Raw genomic sequence first — 10,000 nt, forward strand, 5'->3', positions numbered from 1 at the left:
AAGAAATTTACTGTGCGAAAATGAAACCCTGCAATTTACACGGTTTCTGAAGATTGGTATTTACAGTTACAATATTCTCACTCTAGGCTGAAATCGACTGAACTATGCAATGAGGAAACATCAATAATATCGTTATAGTTTGTTATATCTTATTTAAATAGCAGTTCTACATATTGATTTTTTTTTACCACAAATTTTATATTCTAAACCCAATCAATATATATATAGATAAGTACAACATTCAGTATTATATCTATCTATCTATCTATCTATCTATCTATCTATCTATCTACCTATCTATCTATCTATCTATCTATCTATCTATCTATCTATCTATCTATCTATCTATCTATCTATCTATCTATCTATTACGCATACGCACATACACACACGTTCTTTCATCCATAAGCTTCGAGGCATATGACTCAAGGATTCAGAGTTTCTTGCTTCGACACCATAACATACTTGGTCTACCTCGCTCCCTCTTGTATATACACTTTGGTCTCTTATTTGTAAGTACGTACACTTTGGCTTCTTATATGTAAGTATATATATATATATATATATATATATATATATATATATAAATTTTGTAAGACTCTATTATTCTTTCATTCTTTCCTTCACACTTCGTTCATTCCACTCTTCGTTCTTTCGTTCCCCCTCTCTCACATTTCCTGGCCTTCTCTAGATGCTCACTTTCCCTTCTCTTTCACTTCACTGTGTCTCTTTCATTTTTCTCGCCCCTCCATAATTCTTCTATCCCTGTGCCTCTACCTCTCTCTCTCTCTTTTCTCCCCACGTGACCCATTCTTGGTTCGACTACCATCCGTGCAACATCTATATTCCTCCCTGTGCCTGTCAAATGTAATGACTCTGCCGTAAGGCATTATTTCCACACACGCCAGTTTAATTTAATTCGTCCTTAGTCGAAAAACATTTGTTGTTATGTCCTGTTAATTGCATTTGTATTTGTGTAACATTTCTCTGTTTTTTTTATATCCTTGTTTTTGTATACATTCGCTGCTTTCTTCCAAGGAATCTAATGCTCTTAGATTAGTTTTTCCTTGGGGCTGGCCAGATTGGAGCAATCTCGAGTATAACCAGCCGAAATTGCAAAGATAATCTGGAGCTCGACTGAGGATAGAAAACTCCGAATGACCCGTCCTTGTTTTCTTTGTATCGTTTGTCTAGATGTTATGTTGTCCCTTTTTTGTATCATTTAACTGTTTGGATGTTTTACGTTCTTGTCCCATTTTTGTCTACACACACACACACACACACACACACACACACACACACACACACACACACACATATATATATATATATATATATATATTTACAGGGCATGTACATATATTTATATATGTATGTATATATATTCTATATATATATATATATATTCTATATATATATATATATATATATATATATATATATATATATATATATATATATATATATATTCTATATATATATATATATATGTATGTATGTGTGTGTGTGTGTGTGTGTGTGTGTGTGTGTGTAAGTAATCAATTCCTCACATGTCTATTATCCTTCAAAAGTGTCTTCGTTATGGACTTTATCAAATTACGTTTAGCAGCACGCACAATCTTTATTATGGTATCCAAAACTAGTGGGATGAGGACCCGAATGTCGACAACAAAATTTGTAATGTATTCACAAGTGTCAGGTAGTTTTGCTAACCATGGTAACGGATTAAGCCTAGCAACTGATATAATAAGTTCGACAATGAGACAATAAAACAATAGTGGTCGATCTATTAAATTTAGTAGCCAAATCTAACTCTTATCGAATCCTACTACTTCAAAATGAGAATGTGTATCAGATAATGTAGTCTGAGGTACACTATGCCGGAACAGGTTGAACAGGTTTGGAATAACTAACAAATTAGCTTGGTTCGATTTAGATTAAACAAGTTCATTATCTCATCTCATCTAGGTCTTCCATAGGACGCTCCTAGGGGTTTCGGTTGCGCATACTATAGGAGTCACAGGGTGCTGTTCCATGTGGTCCCGCAGTTTCCATCTAACTAGGAATATTAGGGTCTCATCCATTGTCTTGTATTCAAGATCCTCTGCATGATATCCAGCTAGTTCAAAGCCAGGAATCTGATCTGTTAGGTCCTGTCGATAACTAAATCCACGCCCTGCTGCCGACGCTTCGATTTATTGTCGTTAAGGTTTAATCTGTCTCCTAACCTTCGACCTGCCTGGCCTGGTAAGATCTCCTTGAAGATTTCTCTCCCTCCAGCATAGCTCTCCGTGTCAATGGAGCACACAGGCACTTCACCACAACCATGGTACTTGTTGTTCTTCCGCCCTTTGACAGGTCTTACTTTTCGTCTCACAGGGTGTCCAGCAATCATCCTCACCAAGCAAACTTGATGGGCTTGCCAGTTTAGTCACCGACGACCCTACCATGCGACAGGTTGTACTGGGTTATTTGTTACCAGTAGCGCTCAAGAGCAGTTCATTAAAAGAATGAATGAAACCCTGTTTTGGTCATCAACTTACTATATTTATAACTAAGCCTCCAAATAAGTTTTGGATATTTAGGAAAAAGAGGTTATTATATTTTTAGTAAAGGGTAATTTCCACAATTAAAATTAATGGAAATAAAAGAAAATAATCAAAGCGGCTAATGGCATGATTTTGGACAAATAAGTAAAGTAGAGTGTATTGAATATAAGAAATTTATAATTTTACCAAATTTCCTTCTGAAATAGAGAAGAAAACAAAAACTAAGAGACGATCGTTCAAAATACTAAAGGAGAAACGAAAGATTGTGATAAAATATAAATTTTTCGTTGGATTAACATGTTTTGGGGAAAATGCGGTATGCTTTTGTCCTGCGGTTACAGGTTAATATGAACATATTGTTTTGGCTTTAATTTTACATTGTTAGTATAATTTAATTCAACTTTGCCGACAGATAATGTTTAGAGCAATGGTTTTCAATCTTTTGTAGCTCAGCCCTTCCTTTCATCGAATGGTGATTTACGTGCTGTTTGCCCAAACAAATTACAACAGATTATTTAGATAAGAAAGAAACTAATTTTGTGCAATGGTTTTATTATCTTGTTTTCTTACACTTTTCTATCAAGTATGTGTTTCGTTTTAGATACTTGCACAAAATCTTATCTCCTTTGTTAACTTTTTAGAGAAAATGCTAAAAAAGGTTTATATAGTGAAATATTATACTGGATCTTAGGATAACACACATGCTAATGTTGAAAAGACCTTTTAAAAATGTATTCACAATACCAGAATTTTTCTTAGTTTAAAATATTTTATTCACATCAGCATATAACATTCATTTCTCTCTTATTACACCTTTCTTTATAAGTTAACGACGCCTTTATCGAAGAGGTGACATTGCTCAGGTTAAGAGTCACTGTATTAAAATGCTCTGTTTTCTAAGCTTGCTAATCTAACTTGCTAAGAGTTGTCCACTTGTGACTGAGGAAGACCATCACTGACCCATGCAAAATGCCAGCAATGCCCATGTATGAGGTTATTGTTCCTACGGTCAGCTTCCCCCGGAGTAATGTTCACCGCTTCCATTCTCACCGCCGCATCCTCTCGACCGGGCATCGCAAAGTTACCTCGCCGGCAATTGCACAACCTAAAATTTTAGGTCCAATATGGCTTGCGCAGTACCTCACAGACCCTCTCCACCTTACTGACATGATCCAGAGGCAAACCAGGGCAAGATATTCAGTACCAATATGAGTCGCAGGCTCAGGAATGTGGGAGCGTTATGATCTCGAGTGCAAGCAAAAGATCCCCAAAATGTTCAATGCCCTTCCCTGCACGCCTGGTTATATAACAGAATGACCTACTCTTAGAAACATATAGTAACAAAAGCTGAAGAGTGCCTCGCTCTCAGTGATCTGATCTTCCAGCACTCCAGACACCAACCTGGAATTTCTGAAGATCCGTGCTACTTCTAGATAGTCGTTGAACCTTGGTTCTAGCAACGCTCCACACCAGGCAAGCGTAGTTGGGGATGCCCGTTTAATCGCCGGCGAACCGACCATGCATCAGTTTGTACTGGATTTCATATTACCAGTAGCACTAATGAGAGTTATTACAAGTGCCCTGACACAATGTATTGACTTGACACGGATTTACAATATAGAATTGTGATGAATCATCACTTTGGACCCTGCCATAAGAATACTTGGAGTTCTTAAACTAATCTAAATAAAATTGTTAGCCTGGTGTGCCAACAGAGAGCTTATGAAGTATTTTGCCCTGATTAATAATCCCTCCCTATCAGCTACATATATATATATATATATATATATATATATATATATATATATATATATATATATATATATATATATATAGGTGAGATGCATACCTTCACATGTGTATATATGGAAAGAGTAGAATCCAAGGAGACTAGTGGTAGTAGTCCGCGTCGGTAAAATTTGTGTAGAACAAATATAGAAATGTAGCAATTAAAGTAAAATTACTTTAGCTGCTTTGCCCCCGTGTTGAGAAGTTCCTCTCACATTAGCACACATTCTTTAATAAGTTTAGTTTAATGCTGGTACATAGGCACATAAATATAAACATACATGTATAAGCATATACAAACGCAAATATACATATATAAATACATATACATATATATATATACATATGAATACATACATATATATATATATATATATATGTATATATATATATATATATATATATACGCATACACTTACGCGCAAACATATACATGGAGGGTGTATGTGTGTAACAACTATTATAGTAGTACATCGTTTATTTCATATATATCAACCTACATAGTTTTCTCAGCGGTGCAGTCATTCAAATAATGTCACGTAGCACGTTTTCACAACATCTGCACCTGTTGGAAAATGATAGACGTACAAGCAGACGGTAAAAACTGAAGAAGCAGACGATATCATTTCGAAACAAAAAGCAACTAATGATTTAAACAAAAATATATGTAATAAAAAAAGAAGAAAAAAAACAACGAAACACTCTGTCATACACTCACACACACAAAGACATATATTCAGGTACACACACTCGCATACAAATACACGTACGCGCACATACGCACACGCAAATGCAGACAAACACACTTACACACACAACGTATAAGATAAAACTCTTCAGATTCATGTAAAACATGTCTTCTGACATCCTCCACATGATCTCTTATGTAAAACAATTAACCTGAAAATGTCCTGAAGTGTAATAGACAATGGGTTAATTTTGAATGCAGACGTCAGTGATTACGTATATTACAAAAATGGCATATCACAGGTAATTCCTAATGTTTTATTTGTTTATTTAGTTTATTTTAAATACAAGTTACAGAATGTTTTTCTTTTATTAGATATAATCAAGTATCATTTATCTCTTTATTCTCCATGGTTTGAAAAATACATGAAGAGTTTCCTTTATTATCATAAGAATTACGTACATCACGAAAAACATTCGTAAAAGTACTGTGATAGAAAGATTCTCAGAATCGGTAGAGCATCGGACAAATTGCTTTGTGGTGTTTACTTACGTCCTCTTATTTTCTGAGTTCAATTACTGCTAAAGTCAACTTTACTTTTCTTGTCTTCAGGATTTATACAAACCTGTCATGCTCTGGGGTCGATGTAATCTACTAACCCCCTTCTCGTGCCAAATTTTGAAACAATTATTATTATTATTATTATTATTATTATTATTACTAAGGCGGTAAGCTGGCAGAATCTTTAGCACGCCAGGCAAAATGTTTCGCGGCATTTTGTCCGTCTTTACGTTCTGAGTTGAAATTCCGCCGTTGTTGACTTTGCCTTTTATCTTTTCAGGGTCGATAAATTAAGTACCAGTGAAACGCTGGGGTCGATGTAATCGACTACCCCCCCCCCCAAAAAAAATTCGGGCCTTGTACCTATAGTAGAAAGGATTATTATTATTATTATTATTATTATTATTATTATTATTATTATTATTATCATCATCATTATTCGACGATAGAGGACAATGAGTATCATTCATACTATTGCAAACCATGTTCTGGTAGTATTCATTATCCATGTGACTTCCTGTTTTTTTTCTTCTGCATGTAGCAAGGTAGCAACTTTCGTTCCAATTCTTTAACTTCTCTTCCGAGTAGAGGTAACTGAAACCCAAAATGGAAAGCTTATGTGAAAAATAAAAATGAATTTAGAAGTTGTCTATGATGTACATATGAAAGGATTCTTTCCATAATCTTCAAACACGTCTCGTGTATATCTCATCAGTATAGCTTCTTGGCTGATTATAACTATGACATTAGTAGCGTAAGTTTAAGTTAATTTCTTCTAACTATTGACATACAAAATATAACGGAATGAAATATATGGACAAATAGAGAGAATTACTGTATGATTGATTATCAATCTGAACCTGTTCAAGCAAAATTTAAGTATGTTCTCTCACCGGATAAATCTCCTTTCACGCAGGATGAAACCGGCATCTAACGTGTAATAGAGTTATGCTGCCTCGTGGCCAGGTACCACCTCAAAACGACAGTCTCAGGCTGCTCAAAGTTAATAATAACAATGGAAAACTTCGAACATTCGGTTCTTGTTTCACAATGTGATTTCCTACCTCTGGTTAATATATTGTTGTATATTCATATGCCACGTCATCTCCGTTGGATTTTCTTTCCTTCTTTTGGCAAGATATCATTAACGTTTCTTTTTTTCTCAGTAGAGATAAATTTAGTTAAAAATTCAATACAAAGCATACTGTGAAAATTAAATTTATATATTTTGTGTGTGTGTTGTTTTACTCTCTTTAATTATGTTATTTTTGCATTTTTAATTCATATCTCTTTGGTTGATTTTGGTTTTCATTTTGAAATAGATAAAACTTTGATGCCAGATATAATTAATGTTATTATCAAAATTAGCTGGAGAATAGCAGAATAGGTATACATTCTACATTGACATCAGGTTGGGATATATGTGACGGCTTGCTTGAGAAGAAACTCTAATTTGAAACACTTGGGAAACCAAACACAAAACAAGTTTTCCTGCATATTCTGCCTACATAATCAAAAAATCGGGAATATTCAAATTCCCATGTTCTTGCATTTCTGGTGGACAAAATCTAAAGCTTTTCTGCCCGCAAAAGTTGCATTATATTGTGACTACGTAGTTCCAGGTCAGCTGTGGCTGAGCACACCTAGCCATGATTATTTTTTTAAACTTCCAAGCATACTGTATCTCTAACTACATCAGCTAATATATCCCATTTCTTCAGAGACAGAAGTATGTGAGATAATTTGTATCATTACATAGCAAAATCAGCAGAATGTCGGACAAAATAACATGGATTTTCTTCTCGAGATTTCTTGCCCTGAGTTCAAAACCTCACCGACGATAACATCATTCATCTATAAGCTTCGGTAAAACAACTTTTATTCAAATAATTGGATCGATTTAATGAACTGTTCCTCTCCCATAAAAAAAAAAAAACTATTTATGGCTTTATACCTAAGTTTCAAACCTATACAATTATTATTACAAATAGCATGATCGTTATTGCAATCTCTGTCGTTCTTACTATTGCATAAGCGAAACAACTAAAATGGAAAGCAATATGGCCATTAAAGCTAAGTAGTGTGCGTAGCAGGGGCGATTTAACCGACCATATGTATTCACTTTAGATTTATAGCCTTGCACCAATGTTTCAGATTTTTTTGTTAGCAACATATTTTTCGTAACGATAGTGTAATTTAGTTTAGGCGTTTGTATTGGTGAAGCGTGGATAGCTTTATTGATATCGTTACATTGCAGCAATGTTATTCTCTACGTCTACGTCTGCAATGGAATAACACGGTTTTATTGTTATTTCCCTGTATTTCTCTATCAAATTTTTACTTTTAAAATTGTTAAATGTACCTAACACCAAAATTGAATTAAAGACATTGTAACAGAAAAAAATACATAATTTCTACTATTGTATGCCGGTCGTGTGGTATGTCGTCTACTGTTTCAGTGTGCTGTGCGATACAATATATCTATCTTTATCCTTCCTATGTCAATAAAAGCATCCATCTCCTCTCCCTCTCTTTGTCTGTGTGTATATATATATATATATATATATATGAAACACATATATGTAGATACATATATATATATATAAGACAGATAGATTGATAGCTAACTAGACAGATAGATAGATGCGTAGGCAGGCAGGTAGGTAGGTAGGTAGGTAGGTAGAGAAACAGACAGAAGTAATATGTGATACTTAAATCTATTTAGCACATTAAAATAGAATGTTCGTTATTCACATCTTATTTCTTTATTGCCCACAAGGGGCTAAACATAGAGGAGACAAACAAGGGCAGACAAAGGGATTAAGTCGATTACATCGACCCCAGTGCGTAACTGGTACTTAATTTATCGACCCCGAAAGGATGAAAGGCAAAGTCGACCTCGGCAGAATTTGAACTCAGAGCGTAACGGCAGACGAAATGCCGATTTCTTTATTACCCATAAAGGGCTATACATAAAATTTTTAAGACATCACAAAACATAAAGACAGTACAAAACGCAAACATAAAATCGGGGTAATTAAAATAAAATGATAATATGCAAGAATGAAAAAAAATGAGGCGCAATGTCCACTCGATCCCCGGAGTCGGGTGGTTACATTTATCCAGTTTTTCACTTTTACGTTCAACATCATGTAAACATTTTAACGGTTTTGTAACTCAAAAAATTCAAACACTTGCGTTACCTTTCTTCCATTAATCATTGTTACGTCCGTCTTTAACAACTGCAAATAATCAGTTCTAGGGGGTGGTGTCTCCACCAACCATATCCGTTTCACACTTCTGTCTCTCTTTCATTTCCTCAGTGTGGTCTACAATTTTTTCCTCCTCTGCTTGTGCTTTCTCTTGCTGTGGCTGTGTGAACTCATATAGGGGGCATTTGGTCTTCATATGACCTCTCTTCCCGCATATATAACAATTTGGTTTTCTTCCCTCGACTACGACATTTAACGTTTTCTCGTCCTCACTTCTATCTGGTAGGGAATTCTTTCTATGTCCTCGAATGTGGCAAAAAGCCACATTTCGAGTCCAAATCCCCACCATTTGCACACTTTTGTTTTCGCCACTGGTCCCAATTTCCGCTCCTCCTTGGTTGCAGCCAGCACTGTTGCAGCCAACCACTCTGGTTTAATATCTGGTGTAACTCTGGGAATTCGTATTTTCACACTTCTTCTTCCTCTATAACTTGGTAGTAATGCTATTTTCTCACTTCTTAATATGTTGGTTGCATGCTTGGTTGCCTCTTCCATAGTGGCGAACCTCACCTCAACCGTACCGAACTTTCTTCCTCTGTTGATGTACGTGGCTTCATTGACAATTTCACCCAGGCACTCCTCTATTTCCTCTTCCGTCACCATTTAAATTTTACCGGTTTCGACAGCCTGTGTACGATACTCTACTGTCCTCAGAATTTTATTTTCTTTAGTCTCTTTTGGGGGACATAATTTGTACGAGTCTCCCTCAACTTCTATCAAATTCCTGCTTCTGGTCACCTCCTCCATATCCAACTTGATTAACTTGGTTTCCAGCGGCACTGGCTTCCTCACCGCAGTGGCCTTGGCGTAGCTCTCCATACTGGAGACATTACCACTTGCCATAGCTGGGAAAAATGCAACAGCTCACGTGAAATGCAACCGTAATAATCCCACAAAAATCACAATTATTCACCGAGACAGTTTTCACAAAGTAACACAACAGTATTCACAGTAATTCACAATAATTCACAGAGCCGTTATACCGCGAAGCATTTCGACCGGCGTGTTAACGTTTCTGCCAGACAAGTCACAAATAATCGTGGCCCAATTCACGCGCATTTCTAACGTGTTCGTTTCTGACATCATTAGTGAGTGGTTACAAACAGGCAGTCAAACAGAATATAAAAGAACCAGAAAATTAT

General features: G+C 35.6%; 1 long non-coding RNA gene and 1 other non-coding gene across 3 annotated transcripts in view; both read left to right on the top strand.

Annotated features, from left to right (window-relative positions):
* The window catches only part of LOC106883135 (uncharacterized), a 274,310-nt gene that overhangs the window by 151,537 nt on the left and 112,773 nt on the right, over nucleotides 1-10,000 (top strand). The window lies entirely within an intron of this gene.
* The window catches only part of LOC149137852 (uncharacterized), a 74,980-nt gene continuing 65,334 nt past the window's right edge, over nucleotides 355-10,000 (top strand). Inside the window, exon 1 of the long non-coding RNA XR_016244249.1 lies at nucleotides 355-516. This is a non-coding gene — a long non-coding RNA (uncharacterized LOC149137852). The remainder of the gene's footprint in view (nucleotides 517-10,000) is intronic.

The sequence above is a fragment of the Octopus bimaculoides genome, chromosome 1 (genome assembly GCF_046866305.1).
Source record: "Octopus bimaculoides isolate indiv1 chromosome 1, ASM4686630v1, whole genome shotgun sequence".
Taxonomy (NCBI): domain Eukaryota; kingdom Metazoa; phylum Mollusca; class Cephalopoda; order Octopoda; family Octopodidae; genus Octopus; species Octopus bimaculoides.